The following is a 19136-nucleotide window of genomic DNA, read 5'->3' on the forward strand; positions in this document are numbered from 1 at the left end:
AATTAAAATGTCTAATATTCTAATATTATCTTGTCTAATAACAATGTCTAATAAATATATATTAGTACGATAAGAGGTTTGCTATATATACATATGTATAGAAGCCCTAGAAGGCAGAAAGGCCTAGCGGACGATCTGAAAATTTTATGTTTTTATTCCTTCGCAAGGACTTATTTATTTATTATCTACTGTATTAAGTTTATATTTAAAGCGAACAGATATAAGTGTTACCAAATCAGAAGTGTTATGCTTCTATGTGTCCTTAAGACTACATGTTATATCGAATAGTCAGTTGTATGTGATCTGGTGATGAAATAGAACCGTTGTCGTTGTTGATCAATACGATGGCAAACCTTGGATCACAAGTCTACGGGAACTGTTGTTGTACAGAGATATCACTATTGGGAATAGTGGGTTACTGTGTTCACTGTACGTTAACAGAGTGAGGCTGAGACCAGAGCTGGGAATAAGGGTTACTGTGTTCACTGTACGTTAACAGAGGGAGGCTGAGACCAGAGCTGGGAATTAACAGAGGGGGGCTGAGACCAGAGCTGGGAATAAGGGTTACTGTGTTCACTGTACGTTAACAGAGGGAGGCTGAGACCAGAGCTGGGAATTAACAGAGGGAGGCTGAGACCAGAGCTGGGAATAAGGGTTACTGTGTTCACTGTACGTTAACAGAGGGAGGCTGAGACCAGAGCTGGGAATTAACAGAGGGAGGCTGAGACCAGAGCTGGGAATAAGGGTTACTGTGTTCACTGTACGTTAACAGAGGGAGGCTGAGACCAGAGCTGGGAATTAACAGAGGGAGGCTGAGACCAGAGCTGGGAATAAGGGTTACTGTGTTCAGCGTACGTTAACAGAGAGAGGCTGAGACTACAGCCCCAATCCTCACACTTTTATTCGTTACCGGTGAGAACACGAATCAGGTTACGTTATAAATGCGATTATACACTAAATTCGTATTTCCCAGTGCTGATCTTTTAAAAGTTAAAAGAATTCTAGTATCTTGTAAAATGGATCCCCGTGCCACTGAGGAAACCTGCAACTATGCAGTGGAAACTGGTTTTGACGACATGACTATATCTTAGAGAAATCATTCCTGAAAAGAAAACCATACCTAGGGGGCTTTTATGAAAAACAATAGAGATGGAAAACAAAAGATCCACAACAGCTTTCAGATTGTGAAACTCAGTGGGACTAGATCGGGACTCGAACCCTAAACTTCAGATGTTGTACTATCGTTATAACAGACTAAGCTACCTGGCCAACATTTCATTTCAGAATAGTTATTGTTCCGATCTTAGATACAAAGTATTTGGGCAACAGGCAAAGCCTATGAGCGCCTTCTCCTTACAGTTATAAACAGTTTACACACATCATATTGAATTGAAGTAATGATAAAACATGTATATTATGTACATGAATATTGATATTTGCATGTCATTATATTATTTTTTGATAATGGTTGTACAAAAACTAGATTTTACAAAAAAAGGAAATTAAAATTATGCTGGTGCAGCACATAGTACAAATATGCAATTATACAGCAAAGTGATGTGAAAAAAGATAAACAAGTAAGTGTAATCTAGTAAAAGCGTCCTGGTCAACATAAGTGACCTTGTCCAGCTTATACAGTTAAAAATAATACAGACCGCAGTGAAAAGGGAATCGGTAATGTTAACGTGACACCTTCTGCAGTAGAAATTTCTAATTATTACTTTTCTCACCAATTATCGCGTTTTCTGATTGAAACAAAAACTCGTTAAAAAGCTTTTGTCCAATCTGCCTTATCGTGGAGGAACTTAAACAAGACTTCTATTGTTTGTTTTTACAATGTGTACAGTGCCGTGTTATGCTGTGTTTAGTGCATGTATTTGATCCAATATTATACTTACCTTCTTCCGTTGAAACATATTGGCCGCTTCTGTACACAATAGCTACTCCAGAAAGTTTAGAGATTTTCTTCGAAGATACGCTGTATTGACCAACAAAGAAAGGTAACATTTTACGTTATAATATTGTTATACACTGTGTCTAAGCGTGTTGGTCCGGTCTCTTCTGTATTTGACTAGATATATAATTACGGGTGAAACATGGGGTTTATGAAACGCTTAATCTGTTTTCGTTTTTATGAGAGGTAATGTTGTCCTTTTGTTTCAATGTCTCCTCGTGTCCTGTTGCAGTCTTGTTCACTATATGTAGAACTATTAGAACCGTGTTTTGGGATATAGAATGGTAACCATAATTCATAGAAAAAAGACAACATTTTCATCAGGTTAGGTAAATGATCTGAAGTCTGAATGTTGTCTCCATATACTGCGACTATCATACATGTATATGATTGAATAATTTCGACCAGAGAGTATTCAAGGTGACAAAGAAAACCATCACAATACTTCGGTAATAAGGAAGCTTCCAAGCTTTTTTTATTCAAATCTGACAAAAGAAATAAATCATATATGAACTCAACCCAGTTGTTCCAAATCCTATGATAAAGCTAAACCATTACTTTGGTTTATGTCCCCTAAGTGATAATTCATTGTAATGTCTGTGTCTCTATATAACCGACCAATGTTACCCAGATAAGTGTACGGGGATGCTATAACAGGGGATAGAAAACAACTGTAAATCAATGAGATTCTAAGACGTAGAGACATCCGTGTATACATATGATTGTTATTGCTTCCATCAGTCCGATTCTATCTAATAACTTCACTATAAAACCTACAACTGTGACAACGCGTTCTCTAAACAAACATCAGTGACGGTCGTTAAAGACGCCATCTTGGCTACAGTGTGTTATCACCAAACATTATCGATGGAAATGAAGCCTACTTTAGCCCCAAACAGTTTCCGGTCACGTGTGTTGCCACTTCCGGAATCAGGATACGTGACTCGGTTTATAATCAAATGAGTGTATGAATTCTGTATTTCTATGCCGATACAATAACGAGATAAGCTGAACTCTGATTTGTATCGATTTCTCCGGGAGAACCCATTATTGACCAGAGGAAACGGCACATTGGATAAGCTTTGTTTGGATAACTTGCTTACAGATTGGCCTGTATCAGTTAACGAGTCTAATTTGATAATCATTATCAATAGCCAAAGTGATCTTTTATTTAAATAGTTGCGTTTAAGAAAGACAGTATTATTTTGTTATTATATTGTGGTAACAGGCTCGTTATCAGCACTTCCAACAGCCATGAAAGCGCTGTATTATAAAACAGCAACGTTTCAGAATATATTAAATACATCAGTTGTGTAAATATATGTTGAAGCTTGTTATGTCATGAATGCGTTCGTGTTGATATTGGTGTATGTTATGCGGCTCAAACTTATATATTTATGCATGTAAAAAAATAAAAGGTTTAAAGAAATAATGATGTTGGTATTTTAAAATAAATATGGTTTTTGGCATCATTGATTTTATCATTTACGGGATAAATATGTTTGCGTTAAATTGCGATTTTTTTTACATAAATGAACATATTGCCACCATATACGATTAACACAAATGTATTGTTACATGTATATAGTTATTCATATTCCTAAGGAGAGCCTAAATTATCGTGAATAAATCCACTGTAAAACAGGTATTCGCTTAAACGACTTTATTTTTAAATTTCATTCCTTGTAGAAATGCTTCTAAGGTCAATTGTATTCATCTCGGTCATGTAAATTAAGTCTGCTTCAATTTCACAGCTTGGTCGGTTATTTATGTTTATAGTAACGACAACATGAAGCTTTAGAATACACTGTGTTTGTATTGCAAGGATCGATCTTGACAAGTATCCAGACAATCTCGATGGCTAATCTAGGGTAAGAGTCGTGAATAGAGGCTGTGGAGACTTATCTTAAGCTGTCTAGTCTGGTTCTAAAGTATTCGTTATTTTCGTCAAATACAGTTTTCTCACATTTTGTTTTGTCGTGAATGAGTCCTACTTGGAAAACACCCTAACATTTTCCTCTCTTGGAGTCTTGATCTGCTAGTGGTATATAGAGACATGTATTAAAGTTTAACCTCGATATTGCCTGTGGCGTCATTCCCGACCCCGATCAGCAGCATCAACGCACGAATATAAAACCCACATCAATACACGGACTCGACTCCATGATTTTTCATCGACTTTATGTCAAGTATACAAAATGAGAAGCAACGAATTCGATTTTGGTTAGGACGGTACAGACGGCAGTCACAGGAATCTCAGTTTCCAAGTATTATATTTCCACCAGTTATTACTGTCATATAGACATATAATTATGTTATCTATAGTAAGTCGTAAAACCTTTCGGCGATATGATCACAAACACAATATGAAGAACTAAAGAACGTATTTAGCTGCAACACATGATTTATGAAGCACTAAATTTAGTATTTTTTGTCGATTAAACGTTAGCCACTATGGCTATATAGTTCCTTGTAAGGATAATGGCAGCAGATTAAAACAAGTTCAAGGGACGTGTTATACTGCAATGGACTGTTCTTACTTCAAGATAAGGAAATTGGTGTATGCTGCATCATTATTTGCCTTGTCACATTATTTCGCTCATACGGATTGGTCAGTTTGCAGTGTCTTACCCAATAATGTCTGCTGGTATATAAAATGTACATTACTGGAGCCATCCACCTCAAGTCTATATTCTTCTGTATGCTGTCATCTGCGAATAATCTGAGACCAAATTACACCATGAGTCTATAATCTTGTCCAAAAATAGATCCAAAGCCATGAGCGAGTCTGCCGACGGGCGGTGATTCATTCATGATTGGAATATTAACGTTATGATACCAACTAAAGGAAAAACAGACAGCTCTTCCATTATTATAAGGTATCAAATTAAAATGATCAACTATATATATAGTTCTAAGTTCTGTATGTGGAGTACTGTCTAATCGCTAGCTCTTCCATTAAGTAGCGCATCCTGGCGTTATCACCGTACCAGTGAATTTCTACTTCTGTCTGAAGATGACAAAAGCTAACCATCTTAACAATAAGCCTCCCACATTGTGACTGATCTGTGTGCATTGATATTCTACCGTGTGATAGGGACACTGGTGGAGAGAACAGATCAAATATGTATCAGTATTCCCGCTGTTCCGAGAGTCTTGTTACAAATTGATGGGGACGCTTTTACTGGTGTTGTATCTATGTACAACAGGGATGAGTGCGTCACGTATACCATTTATTAGTTGTATATGTCGAAGGAATATATTGGAATGCATAGCAATCAATTATCTATAATTATAACTATTTACATAGATATACGTCCGATGATGTAGTCTGTTATATAAATATGCATGATATATCGTATCTATATTTGGTAACACCGCCTTTCCTACTAGGGGTAGACAAGCAAGGCGGCATGTATCAATATTTACATGACCGTGTCCTGTTTGTGATGCTATGTAGTATAGTAGTACGTCACTTCCGGCAAATCGAATGGTTATGTATCGAACAAATACATAGGGATCCCGAGGGGACGGCTATTGAGATATTAACATACATTAATTCTTGGTAAATAATAACTCATCTGCACGTGAGCACGAGCAAATCAGCTAGATCGATCCATATATGGTTACTGTTCCTAACGTTAATCAGACACATTGAGGTTGAATTAATCAAGCTGTATTCATTGATGTCTAACTTAATCTATACAGACTCTTTCGGGAGTTTTACAGAAAACGACAATGTCGGTTTAATAATTTAGAGCGAGACTTGTGACGGCAATAGAAACATTTCACTTTCTATTAAATTCATTAAATGGCAGAACATGGCAAAAAGAATTCAATTATATCTGACGATCGGCCTATTTTTTCTAAAGGCCTTTATTGGTAAAAAAAAATCAACAAAATTTGGCAACTTGTTGGCATTTTTGTGCAGTAATAGTAATGCTTAAAAAGCTGTAAAAAAAACTTTTCGGTAAACATTAAATTTTCACACTTAGGAGAACGGGAAACATTATTGATATTTTGTTCCCAGAAGGTCTCCAGAGTTCTTGATAAGAGCTTTTAAATAAAGCATAACCCTCTACATAGCTAAAAGCGAAAATAACAAGAGCTTTAACACAGAAATATTACTGTAATATTGAATTATTTGTGTATAATCTTATATCACATGATACGGGGTTTCAGTAAACTACGGGATTTGTCCAGTAAACCCCATCCAGCTCAAGACAAGAACTATATCGAAATCAAGACTGAGATTCCATCGCTTGGTAGAGGAGATTCATGGAACAGCACTATCGCCCCTGAGGCCGTAGCCGGAACTATTGCGATTGTTTCTGACCTTCATGCCTAACTGGATTAGTCTGAGCGTTTAATGTATCGGTGAGAAATTGTCGATGGGCACGATAATTTTTTTTTTGGTGTGCCCAAAAGCCTTTCTAATGCAGTGTGAACATTAATGATCGTCTGCTACAGAAAACTTGTATTTCATCTTGTGATTTCCCAACTTTAGCCTCAAGTTGTTTTTTGTGCTGCTTTATAGAAGTCTCCATTAAGTTTAGAAGTCGAAATAACAAAATTGAATATACACTGGATTGACTGCCTCACTTATCACAAGTGTTAGGGGTAGAATAACGCTGTTCCAGCTAGGTCGGACATCATTATATCTAAATTCCTTAAATGATGGCATTATTTAATAGGTAATATGCAAATTTAGATATCTCATATGTTGTTTACTTCTGTCCTGCGTTTTATCAATATACCATACAAAACGGATAACATGCCAGTATTGTCGAATAAGCCACTTAAATGCAGCAATTGACCTTTTTATATAGGTATATATTGGAGAATCGGCGATCCCACAGCTTCTGTACGTCCACTACCTCCTGCAAAATATCAGATACTTTGTTACTCCACCAAAATGCCAAATCAGAATCTGACCACAAAGTCGACAGTCAAAGACAAAAAAGGGAAGTATGAAACTAGGTATCAACAAGCATGGAGATAGAAACGTATGCTTTGCTATGTAAGAAAGTGTGCCAGTCTCAGAATATCAGTATATTTTTGAATTACAAATTTTTGGGCACAATTAAAGTATATATATTTATTGAAACATTAAGGTTCATGTCGACAGGCCCTTTCCCCTTTCTCTTTATTTTGCATATAGTTTGAACACTTTAAACACGGACATTTAAAAACATTCTTTTGACCTAAACTAGATTAACGAAATCACCATATGGCACTGTAAAATCATTTACCTTGTTTGGCATTTACAAAATAAAATATGCTTTCTTCGTATTTCTAGTTATTCTTTTACGCAAAATGATGGTTTCCTCTGCTGTTTCCATCAATACCCAGGAGAGGCCATAGCATTGTAGCTGGACTACCAGTCTCCGAGCTAAGCCGTAACCTTGTAACGGGACTATCAGTCTCCGAGCTAAGCCGTAACCTTGTAACGGGACTATCAGTCGTCCCCGGGAGCGGCCATAGCATTGTATCTGGTCCATCATTCCCCGAGGTTAGCCGTAGCCTTGTAGCTGGACTATCAGTCCCCATGAGAGGCCATAGCATTGTAGGCTGATAATCAGTCACCAAGGTTGGCGGTGGCCTTTTAGCTGGACTATCAGTCCCCGATGTTGGCTATAGCCTTTTAGCTGGACTATCAGTCCCAGAGGTTGGACATAACCTGTTGGCTTGACTATCGGTCCCTGATGTTGAACATAGCCTTTTAGCTGGACTATCAGTCCCTAACGTTGAACATAGCATTTTAGCTGGTCTATCAGTCCCCAAAGTTGGCCGTGGCCTTGTAGCTGGACTATCAGTTCCCGAGGTCGGCCGTAGCCTTGTGACTGAGCTATCAGTCTCCAGGAGAGGCCATATCATTGTAGCTGGACTATCAGTCCCTGAGGTTGAACATAGCCTTTTAGCTGGTCTATCAGTCCCCAAAGTTGGCCATGGCCTTGTAGCTGGACTATCAGTTCCCGAGGTTGGCCGTAGCCTTGTGTCTGGGTTATCAGTCTCCAGGAGAGGTCATATCATTGTTGCTGGACTATCAGTCCCCGAGGTAGCCGTAGCCTTGAACTGGGCTATCCGTTCCTGAGGTTGCACATAGCCTTGTAGGTGGACTATCAGTCCCCGAGGTTGGCCGTAGCCTTGAACTGGGCTATCCGTTCCTGAGGTTGCACATAGCCTTGTAGGTGGACTATCAGTCCCGGAGGTTGCACATAGCCTTTTAGCTGAACTAGCAGCCCCGAGGTTAGCCGTAGCCTTGTATCTTTAGCCGTATCCACGTAGCTACTGTGTCTGTATGGACTATTAATCCCCGCGGTAAGACGTAGACTTTGTACCGGGCTGTCTCCCGATAACCGTTTGACTATGTACCGGGATGTCTCCTGATAATTGTTTGACTATGTACCGGGATGTCTCCCGATAATTGTTTGACTATGTACCGGGATGTCTCCCGATAAATGTTTGACTATGTACATTGTACCGGGATGTCTCCCGATAACTGTTTAACTATGTACCGGGATGTCTCCTGATAATTGTTTGACTATGTACCGGGATGTCTCCCGATAATTGTTTGACTATGTACCGGGATGTCTCCCGATAAATGTTTGACTATGTACATTGTACCGGGATGTCTCCCGATAACTGTTTAACTATGTACCGGGATGTCTCCTGATAATTGTTTGACTATGTACCGGGATGTCTCCCGATAATTGTTTGACTATGTACCGGGATGTCTCCCGATAATTGTTTGACTATGTACCGGGATGTCTCCCGATAACTGTTTAACTATGTACCGGGATGTCTCCTGATAATTGTTTGACTATGTACCGGGATGTCTCCTAATAACCGTTTGACTATGTACCGGGATGTCTCCTGATAATTGTTTGACTATGTACCGGGATGTCTCCCGATAATTGTTTGACTATGTACCGGGATGTCTCCCGATAATTGTTTGACTATGTACCGGGATGTCTCCCGATAACTGTTTGACTATGTACCGGGATGTCTCCTGATAACTGTTTGACTATGTACCGGGATGTCTGATAATTGTTTAACTCGGCATCATAATGTCTCCCGTTGCCTTCTTAGTGTTATTTAGTGAACACTTATAAAACATGTTAAAAGCCGTGTTCCCGGGAGTGTGCTACTCAGACCTGTTAACGCCTCCTTAATGCTTTTTATTATCTCTGTTCAATTAAGCCCCAGTGCTGACATCACGGCCCTCTCAATTATCGGTATAAGAAGTAATGCTGTATCAGACCCGGACATCGCTGTCAGGTTAGTTAGATACAAAATAGTTAATGCATGATTTTTATTCATTTACACACATTCATACAGATCGTATGAATACAAATTCATTCTAAGAAAATAGTGTTATGTCCTGCTCATGTTTGTAATATTTCACTAATTGAAAGATTCTTAACCTTCTAAAAATGCTATCAGTCAATAAATGCCACTGGCTTAGCACTTGTTTATCAAAACATCTAGCTAATATATACAAACAGTGAAATTTAATTCAGATTATATTTGTCATTGGTTATTCTACTACAAACAACAATAAATCGCCATTAGGCCACAATCCTTTTGGTAGCAGTTATTGATATTCTTTTTGTGTTTAATTGACAAATAGAACCGTGTGCGTCCTGTAATTGAGGTGTGTGTATCTTTTACATTGTGTGTAATTATCTCCATAGCACAGCAAACACCGTCGCCGTCAGATTTGAAAGATCAGTTTATCGTGTAGTCGGGTTCCGCAGCAAAGGGCCGGTTTCCAAAACGGACCCTTCGCTGATTCAAATTTCCTGTTGGTGGTGCATTGCCCATGCCGTTGTGGTCACAAATCTATAAAGTATAAAGATTTAGGTCACTTGGTTTGTTTTTTATGGCTCCTCAAAGTTGTACCTTTCAGAAGCTGTCTAAGTGTTGATAAAATGTGCATGTTATAACCTTCTTTTATTTACGAACTTATGTCTTTGATGCTGAAATTGACAACTTTATAAAAATCCACTTTCGCTAAAATTATGATATCTGGGTGTCGGAAAGGTGTAAAATTATTCTTCGGAAAAGAAAAAAACAGTAGTTGAGCTAGATAAGAAATTATACGGGGGCAGGCTCCTATGGAGAATTAACATTACTGGAAACAGGCCCTTTCAGTAGTTATATACAGTTATAAAATTGTGTAACGCTGTACATTACGGCTAGGGACGTGCATTAACTCCAGACTAGTCAATTTGAAAGCATGGCAAAACAAATTAGAAAACCAATCCATTTGTATTAATTTGTGATGTTTGTGCTGACTAGTTTGGGTATAAAGGGTTTAACGTTCTATAAGCAGCTACGCTCATTTAAGGACGTGCCTACTTTTGTGCACTGTATTTGTGTATGTGTGCTGGGGGCGGTATGTTGGTGTATTTGCCATCCTTGCAGTAGTGCTGACCTCGCTAAATGCACCTAGCATAGCGTTCCACCTGGTCACATTACACTGACAACGGATGGACCCGTTTTTGCGATTACCCGGAAAGCTGAACGTTTAGCAGAGAATAATAACTAACATTTGTAAGGACAGTGATATTTCCCAGCAAGATCACATGGACATAACCTAGTATATTCATTACTTGGACGAATGTTTATGATATTTATATAAAAGAGTCAATATTTTAAGGGTGATGAAACAGAATCTAGACAGACAGTCATTAAACCCCAATATATACATCATATATTAGACCCATACTTGAATGTTCACAAAATCTAAAACAAATCTCTCAGTGTCATTCCAACTAGAGGCTGCAAGAATAATTACAGGACTGCGTAGAGGCACCCCCCACAATATCTTGTACAAAGAATTAGTCTGGGTTCCTCTTGAAAGTAGGAGAAAACAACATAAATTGATGCTGATGTACAAGATTATGAATAATGGAACTCCCTATTATCTGATAGAAATCACCGAGTCACTTTTTCATGATCCCACACTAACTAGATATCCCCTTATATCAGTTAGAATATTTGATCCTCCTCTTTGTCAAACTGTTAACTATTCTAAACACTTTTTTCTACCCATGTTTGATGAAATAAATAGTACTACTTCAGATCTTCAAAATATTCGTTCCGCCTATCAGTTCATAATAACACCTATTCCAAATTCAAACACAAGAACAACTGATATTTTCAAGTGTTTAGGAAATCGGGAAACTAATAGTATTCTCTGTCAGTTGAGTGATGTGGCCAGTCACTTAAATAATGACCGTCAGAAAGCTTATCTTACTGAGTCCTCTGCATGTTCTTGTGGTTCTAGATTTGAAACAGCATCTCATTACTTCCTTGATTGTATAAAATACACTGAACATCAGACTATCCTTTTTCAGAATATATTCCATGAAACTCATAACCATTTATCATTAGTCATCCTATATGGTTTTGAGAAATGTGATGGAAATGAAAACAAACACATTCTTCTATCTGTATCCAATTAAATTTCAGGACATTTAACTATATCATTTAATGAAATTAATCATTCATTAGTTCATGCATTCTTTTTCATTCATTCATTCAATGTTTAATATAATTTCTGATTTCCAAAAATGGTACATTAACATTTCCTTTTATTTATTTATTGTTTTATTTTGTTTATTTTTAATATTGATGATGAGGGGTTTGGGGTTAACAAGACGGTTATACTATTTTGCTAAAAATATTGGGAAACAACTTCATAAATAACAATAGAGATTAATTTAAATGCAGATGTTCAATTTATATTTAGCATGTGTGTAATATGCATAACTGAAACTATTTGGTGGGATTGAATTTCCAAACTCATCAGTGGATGGCCTTGTGCGATACTATGGACTTTTTGGCCTGTACATGTATCTGTTGGAAACTGTAATTTATTTTTTCCCATCAAATGTTTATACATGCAGCTCTATAAACAAATTCTTTTTCTTTTCGCTTGATAACATGCATTTTTTTTTTTTATATCTTTTCGGTATCAAAATCAAAGGTTAGAATTTTAACCATCAGATTAAATTATAATAAAAATAGAATTTAATATTTGTTTCCCCTACTGATTATTTATTTTATAATATCAATGTTTATGTTCTAATGTCTATTATATATGCTTGTACCACTGTTTGTTAATGTGTTAGAAGAAGGGCTTAAATAGGCTATGCCAGCTGCCCAATCCATTCGTCGTTCGACAAGTAAATTTATTGAAAATGAAATGAAAAGCTCATTAACGGTTTTAATATTTATATTTATATTTAATATAATCATGTACATGCATACAATTGTACAAGTAGTTTGGGCGGGATAGAAATATCGCTTGTATGATGTTTTCGTATTTAAATGAGATGTTCCTGTCTTGGAACCTTGACCACGGCGCCAAATGACAGACAACCCATATGACCAATTAATCAGAATGACATTCGTCGTCTACAGGAATAACTTCACAACCTTTCGATGGCAATTCTCCATCAACACATCCCCCAGACAGGAGAAAATGAAGTTGTCAGCAACAATGACCATCATTTCTGTTGATGTGGAAACAAGCGATTTTTGTGTAAACTCAATATGACCCCGATATTCATGGAATGTAACCGGAATTGTACTAGAACTATGTGTTATTGTAAAGTTACACTTGTGTTTAAGTACAGACTTTTATCTTTACCCTGTTTAGGTCAGATGTGTATCGAATGCAATAATAATCAAAATCGCGAAAATGACTTCTTTAAAAGATTTTACTGTAGCTGATAGATATTTTGAGAGGTACTAATGCTGTCTTGTTCTTTTTTTCTTCGTCAGTGGTGTCTTCAAAATCTTTTGGAAAGATTTTCATCCGTGGACAAACAGCAGAAACATTTTGTTCTGATTTACTTCCCTGAGATTGGAGAATACAACATTGTATTCGTAAGATACTGAGTACACTGTACTGTTGTAGCGTGGACGTATGTAACAACACAGCAGGTCATTTCTAGTGACAACCAATAGATACCGCAGTACCCCGAACACCAACAGTTGTTACCCACTCAAACCTGATAATGTCAGTGCTTACTTCGCCATTCATTCCATTATTGTGTTTCATTTTTTCTGAAATATGTTCAGCTTTTCCGTAGATATATCATTTTAAAGTAATATACGTGTTCATTGCCTACTAGTTCACAACGTAACTTAACGCAAGCTTGTTTTACTGTGCAATTAACATGTACACCATGCGACTATAAGACGGCCTGTCGGTGACGATTATACAAACTTGGAATTTTAAAATTATTAAATTAAAAAGATTTTATTATTTACAATTAATAGCTAAAAATAAAGATATATTCAGTGAATCAAGATTGAACTTACAGCTCATCAATAGCTTCTAGGATACAATGTATTTAATAAAGACTAATATGTCTTTCTAATCTTGAGAATAATATATCTCAATATCTATCTATGCTAAAGGAACTAAAAATTCATAAGGTCGTTAGTTGGATAGAGTAACGATTAACTTGGGAGTAAAGCATGCCACTTGCCCATTATCTAGGTTCTTAGCTGAAGGAATATCTGTAATTCTGTATAGATGATATTACAGCGTCTAACTCAATAATCTTCACACATTTTTATTCTAGTTTACCTCCGGGAGTCTAGCAAAAATATTTCTACGTCAACATAGCCTAGGGACAAATCAAGTGCAATTACTACCAATAATTCTATAGTTACTACATTACCGAATCCTTGAAACAAAAGTGGATATTTCAACTCTGACAACGAACTTTCGAAATCACTAACATTTGACGAGGGCAAAAGAAGAAGTGAAAAGGTTTGATTTCGAAAATAATGTTAAACGGTGTCATTAATGAACTGGTGACCCTTAGACTGGTTGTAAACGCTGCGGCTAAGCTTGCCGAGCTTCATAGACACTAAACAATAGAGACCTGTACATCTACGTATGTAGGTCCAATAATTGTCTCCAACAGACAACAACAGACAAATAGTTCCGTCTTCTGAATATTCCAAAGAGATTAGAGCAGTTTAATCACGGTGGCGGACACATCCTGGAGATGTGATAGGGGTTATCAGTCGGGTTAGCAATCAATAGCAGCTGTCGACGTGTCATAGAGCAAATGACGCCTTGTCAGCTTACTGACCAAGTAACGTGTCGGAATGAAAAAGGTCTTAAGGATATGCTTTACCTTACATTTTAAGCATTACATTCTTTTTAAAACAGATCCACGCGAAGAAAAAGTATGACCGACAACATTTATGGGTTGTTTAATTACTTGGTTGATAAGTAATAAATAAAACAAAAATATTTAGATATATAGAAAATATTCAGATAAGTTTAAATGCTAAAAATGCATGCTTGTTACCTGTAAACTTCGTAAAGGGAGGTAACCCTAACACAAACCGTCTGTACTTATATAAGATGGAATTTTGATATATATAATTAAATTAGATGAAGGATATTCATATTTTTTTTAATGTAAGCAGGTGCAAAGTGTTAAAAATACTCCAGAGAGCAAACATATACTATAAACAATACATGTAGCCAGATTGTGTAGACATATCGTAACATAATATTTTTACTTGACATCATTATGATATAAAGCTCAACAACGAAAAGGAATTATCATTAACTATAATATGTTTTCATGCGAATGATTTGTTTTTTCAATTAAAATCATGACAGCTATAAAATAAATATCGCTATAACATCTGCGTCAAAGATACAAACGTACAGTATGTATATATAGGTAGTGAATATCCCCAGGCGCTAGTTAATATTCAAGCTGACAACAATATCACTACTAGACACTGATATGACCAACCCGTGGACAATGCACTACAGCCATTGGAGTGGTCATCCAGGTGAATAACCATTGGTCATCAAGAACACATCGCAAATGTTCTGTCAATAATTGATAAACAGGGGGTTTACACATTGCAGGTATCTCCTGTTATTAAACCTAGGTATGAAGTCACTTGATTGGTGTTGCTAACAGCTGATTTGCGGACGATACAGTTGTCAAAGAGTAGATATTTACACTACTGTGTCTGAAGGGAAGAAGATTTGTACAGTGTCTTTATGACGGAGTATATGCCGAACTGTAACAAACTGTGTTTCATTTAAATTATCGCAGACTTTCGAAATGGAAGGAATTGATAAAATAGCGTTGTAATTGGTCAGTATGGTCTTATCAACTTTGTTCTGGACAGAATCAGGGTGATGTTCATTGGTTGTTGTTCAACGTAACCTACCAAAGGTGGATAATACCTAGCATGGTATCTGTTTAAAGGATTCTGTGTCAAGGTAAGCGAAACATGTCTTAGTTTATTTTAGTTAAGCGTATAGACAATATTAGATTATCAGCGTGTATTTACCATAACAGGTTTATTAAGCAATCTATTTAGTTAAAATAAGAGATCTCATCGAGCTTTGATGATGTACTGCATTCCATTGAAAGCGTTGCAATGATAGATCTGATTTTAGATTAAACAGCTTGAAGTATATGTTGTATATTTAATCATGCTTTAACGCCATGTTGTATCTAACAAAAATGGTCAAGAGCTTGCAATGATTGATATTTAACGTGAAACCGTGTTATGAAAAAGTGTAACTGTAATTGTAAGAACAAGGTCTATTGTGAGTGGGCATTCATCTTTCTGTCTCTTCAGACCTGTATTGTACTTGTGGAAAATGGAAAGCAACCTAGTACTTGTTGATAGAATATGGATTTAACCTCCTATTTATACCAGTAATGACATTGTCACATGTTGCACATTGCCTGGTTTCCGACTTTTCATTTGCGAGATTAGGTGAGTTCAACCAGCTTTTAATACACATAGATAACTACAGTTCTCACCACCACTAAGCCTATTGATCTAAAATCCAACCAGTACTACTTCGGGGACAGGTTCATCTTTCTCTATTCAGAGGTGTATAATAGCCTAAGGTTTAATCAACAGCTGGGAACCATGTATTACTGTGAACATCGATACGACATATGTTCATGCTTCCCAGCAAACAAACGTGTATTCAAGTTTGACAATATACATTAAATATATACTCATGAGATACAGCATTGATATAAAAAAACTGTTCATGATTCCCAACATTGAAACAATATATGTCAATGTAAAACATTGGAACACTATACTTCATGATTTACACTTACACCATGGAAACATTACTGCAATGATTTACAACATTGAAACAAGAAATATTTCATTATTTACAACATTAAAACACTGCATTTCATGATTTACAATTATAACATTGCAGCATGATATATTTCATGATTCACAACATTGAAACATTATAGTTAATGCTTTACAACATTGAAACATTATAGTTAATGCTTTACAACATTAAAACATTAATTCCATGAATTGCAACATTGAAACAATGTATTTGATCACTTACACCATTGAAACATTATATTTCATGATTTACAACATTGAAACAATGTATTTCATGATTTACAACATTGAAACAATGAATTGTCATGATCAAGTATTGTCTTGAGTAACAAAATAGATAAAATGTTTACATGAGTTTATACTGTATTGATAATCCTTTGCTTTTATAAAACAAAACAGTCTCAATTTGGGTCAAGTGGCTCTTACATTGGAATAAAGATTCAATTAAAATGAACAGCACATTGCGTTTTTATTCGATTCATGATTCCAGGAGATCCAGCTGTGAACAGTTTGTGTGATCTAATTCGCTTAACAAGCGAACAGTAAATATTTGTGTTACGTTAAATAATATGAGAGTGGGTCGATAACACGTGTTAACTGATAGCGACAGTAGTGACAGCTGCTTTAACAGGAAGGGCGGGACTTGTCAACTTAGCGAAAATAAGCGTATATTTTTGTATTTTTCATGGTATAGCTGTGTTAGCGTCCACTATACGAAACTATTTCGTAAATGAGGTTATTTGCGTGATTACGTTTTAATAACTCGGGATGTTTTTGCCACTTAAGTAAATAAGAATCTCGACAAAAATCCGAAATAGCCGATAACACCCGATGATGATTCTATTCAATGGAAATCTTGCGAAAATAAAATAGGAAGTTGAGTAAGTATTTTATGGAATTAGTGACTGCAGCGACATTTTACAGTTACTGAGTATTTAACCACACAATAATGTCGTTCAAAGTCACAGCCCCAATCATGGATAAGTTTATATCTTTATTCACAACAACAGTATTGTTATCTATCTTAGGGCAATTATCTGTCACCGAACGACAGATACAAGATATCGTGTTCAGATTAATTACAATAGATCACGCGACCTCTCTTCACCATCAGTCCCTGGGTCTTATAACCTGTGACAATATCAATGTAAATGATGACAATTATCGTTCAGCATACGATTTTTTTTCACTAATAGACTGTATCCCCCGTTGGAGGTTTATATAAGGTCATCATTTAAGCCCGAGGGATGAAATGTGGCAAACAACTGGAGCCTTTATCGCGAAGGTTTATTTGCTGCATCGATCCCAAGTGTTTGAACGACGTTAATTGGACATCCCATAGGTGTTACCTTCATTAGTATGAAGCAATGCTGGAACTGTAACATCCTCAGTAGGTCTCATCTAATTCAATCTTAGTAATATCACGTGACAAAACGTGCGTCAACTTCCCAAATAACTGGGAGATATTCTACATATGCAAATTAAATAGAATCAAACTAGTACTTTTTATTTATTTCAAATGTACTTTGTTTTATGAACCTACAAAAAAGATGTTAGTATCAAGTAATTAGTGACTTGAAAACTATATCAGAAAGCAAATTTTCTAAACCTCGATTAAAATGTCAACCAAGGAAAAGACACAAACTCAATAAATACCACGTCTAAAACACGAATGGAAAGTCATGAGTCGTTGTAAATAAAAATCAAAAAAATCATTCGATATAAAGAATGTTTCAGATGTGCATGCAATGAATTGGCTAATTGCGTAAAATGAGATCTTGCTGTTCGTGAAATATGTCGAATATTTATTGAGCAAATACAGAAACAATACATGCATGACAGTATATCGATCAAACACAAAAGGTTCAGTATTCTACCAGAACATGACTAGCAATCAACAATAAAATCCTTCTATTTATTTAATTATCTGTTTTGTGTTAATTTCTGTCTTTTTCGGGAATTCATTATCACTTTGTACATCATTGATAAGGATGTTTCTAAACAATGCATATGCAAATATGTAATTACTAATTCAAATTTTCATATGTAGTTCTTTTAACGAACAATCATAAAAATGGTGCATTTGATGTAAAGAAGATATGGCCATGTAGTAATATAATGGTCGTTTTTTATATTGAAGTTGTTTCAAACCAATTGTAATTGGAACCAAATTCATATCAATTATCAATAATAGTAGAATGTATGTTTTATTTATATTTATCCCCAAATAGTATTGCACTGCTCTTTTTACACGACCAATTAATCCAGGTATGCTTTTCATGAATGGACAAAATGAATCAGAAGAAATTGCGTATGTGGTATTGAAGCAAAATACTTATAATGTTGGCAATTGTTGATCCCCTTCTTGCAGACAAATAAAATCAAAATATATGGACAATCGATACATTCAATAAACATATTCTTTCGGTTGATAATGTTATAAGTAAGAAAGATAATTGAAGTCAAATCTGCAGGAACTATCACTTTTTATTTTGAATTAAATGTAGTTGCTTATATTCACGATGGTTTAAATTTCGCGACTTTCGGGAATGCGTTAAAATTCGTGAAATAAAAAACCTCGAGAATATTTTGAGAGCGACGATCTCAAAATTGAGCGGAGGCTACTAGGTCAAATCATCGTTTTGAAAGAAGTGCACTATATAACAAAGTTAACAGATGAATTGAAATTTAAAACAAACAATCATCCATAGCTGTATTGTGGGTCACACCAAAACCATGCAACGAAACCATGCATGCACACTATTAGCCCCGTATGCATTAATAAATAAGCGAACACATATAAACTTGAGCAGAACAAAGAAATGTGTGTAGTTTTACTCCCGGCAAGTTAGAAAGCCTTTTTCAGCATTTCGTCGTTATGCTCAAGTTTTTGACATGTGTTCAATAAAAGTATAGACCGTGGCTAGAGAATTATGGCAAGAACTCCAGGATGCTATCATATGATGCCTTGTAAACTTCTAGGATGAATATAGGACGAATCGAG

At 36.0% G+C, this 19136-nt stretch overlaps 1 protein-coding gene across 4 annotated transcripts in view; it reads left to right on the forward strand.

Annotated features, from left to right (window-relative positions):
• The window catches only part of LOC110452803 (ras-like protein family member 10B), a 65344-nt gene that overhangs the window by 38894 nt on the left and 7314 nt on the right, over positions 1–19136 (forward strand). Inside the window, exon 2 of one of the 4 annotated variants that reach the window (XM_021501483.1) lies at positions 9158–9235. The exons of 2 other annotated variants lie outside the window; for them this stretch is intronic. The gene's annotated coding sequence lies outside the window, so the exon portion shown is untranslated. Of the gene's footprint in view, positions 1–9157; positions 9236–14812; positions 15243–19136 lie in introns of those variants that run through there. One more of the 4 variants, XM_021501484.1, reaches the window with a different exon arrangement.

This window comes from Mizuhopecten yessoensis, unplaced genomic scaffold, assembly GCF_002113885.1.
Source record: "Mizuhopecten yessoensis strain PY_sf001 unplaced genomic scaffold, ASM211388v2 scaffold6893, whole genome shotgun sequence".
Classification (NCBI taxonomy): domain Eukaryota; kingdom Metazoa; phylum Mollusca; class Bivalvia; order Pectinida; family Pectinidae; genus Mizuhopecten; species Mizuhopecten yessoensis.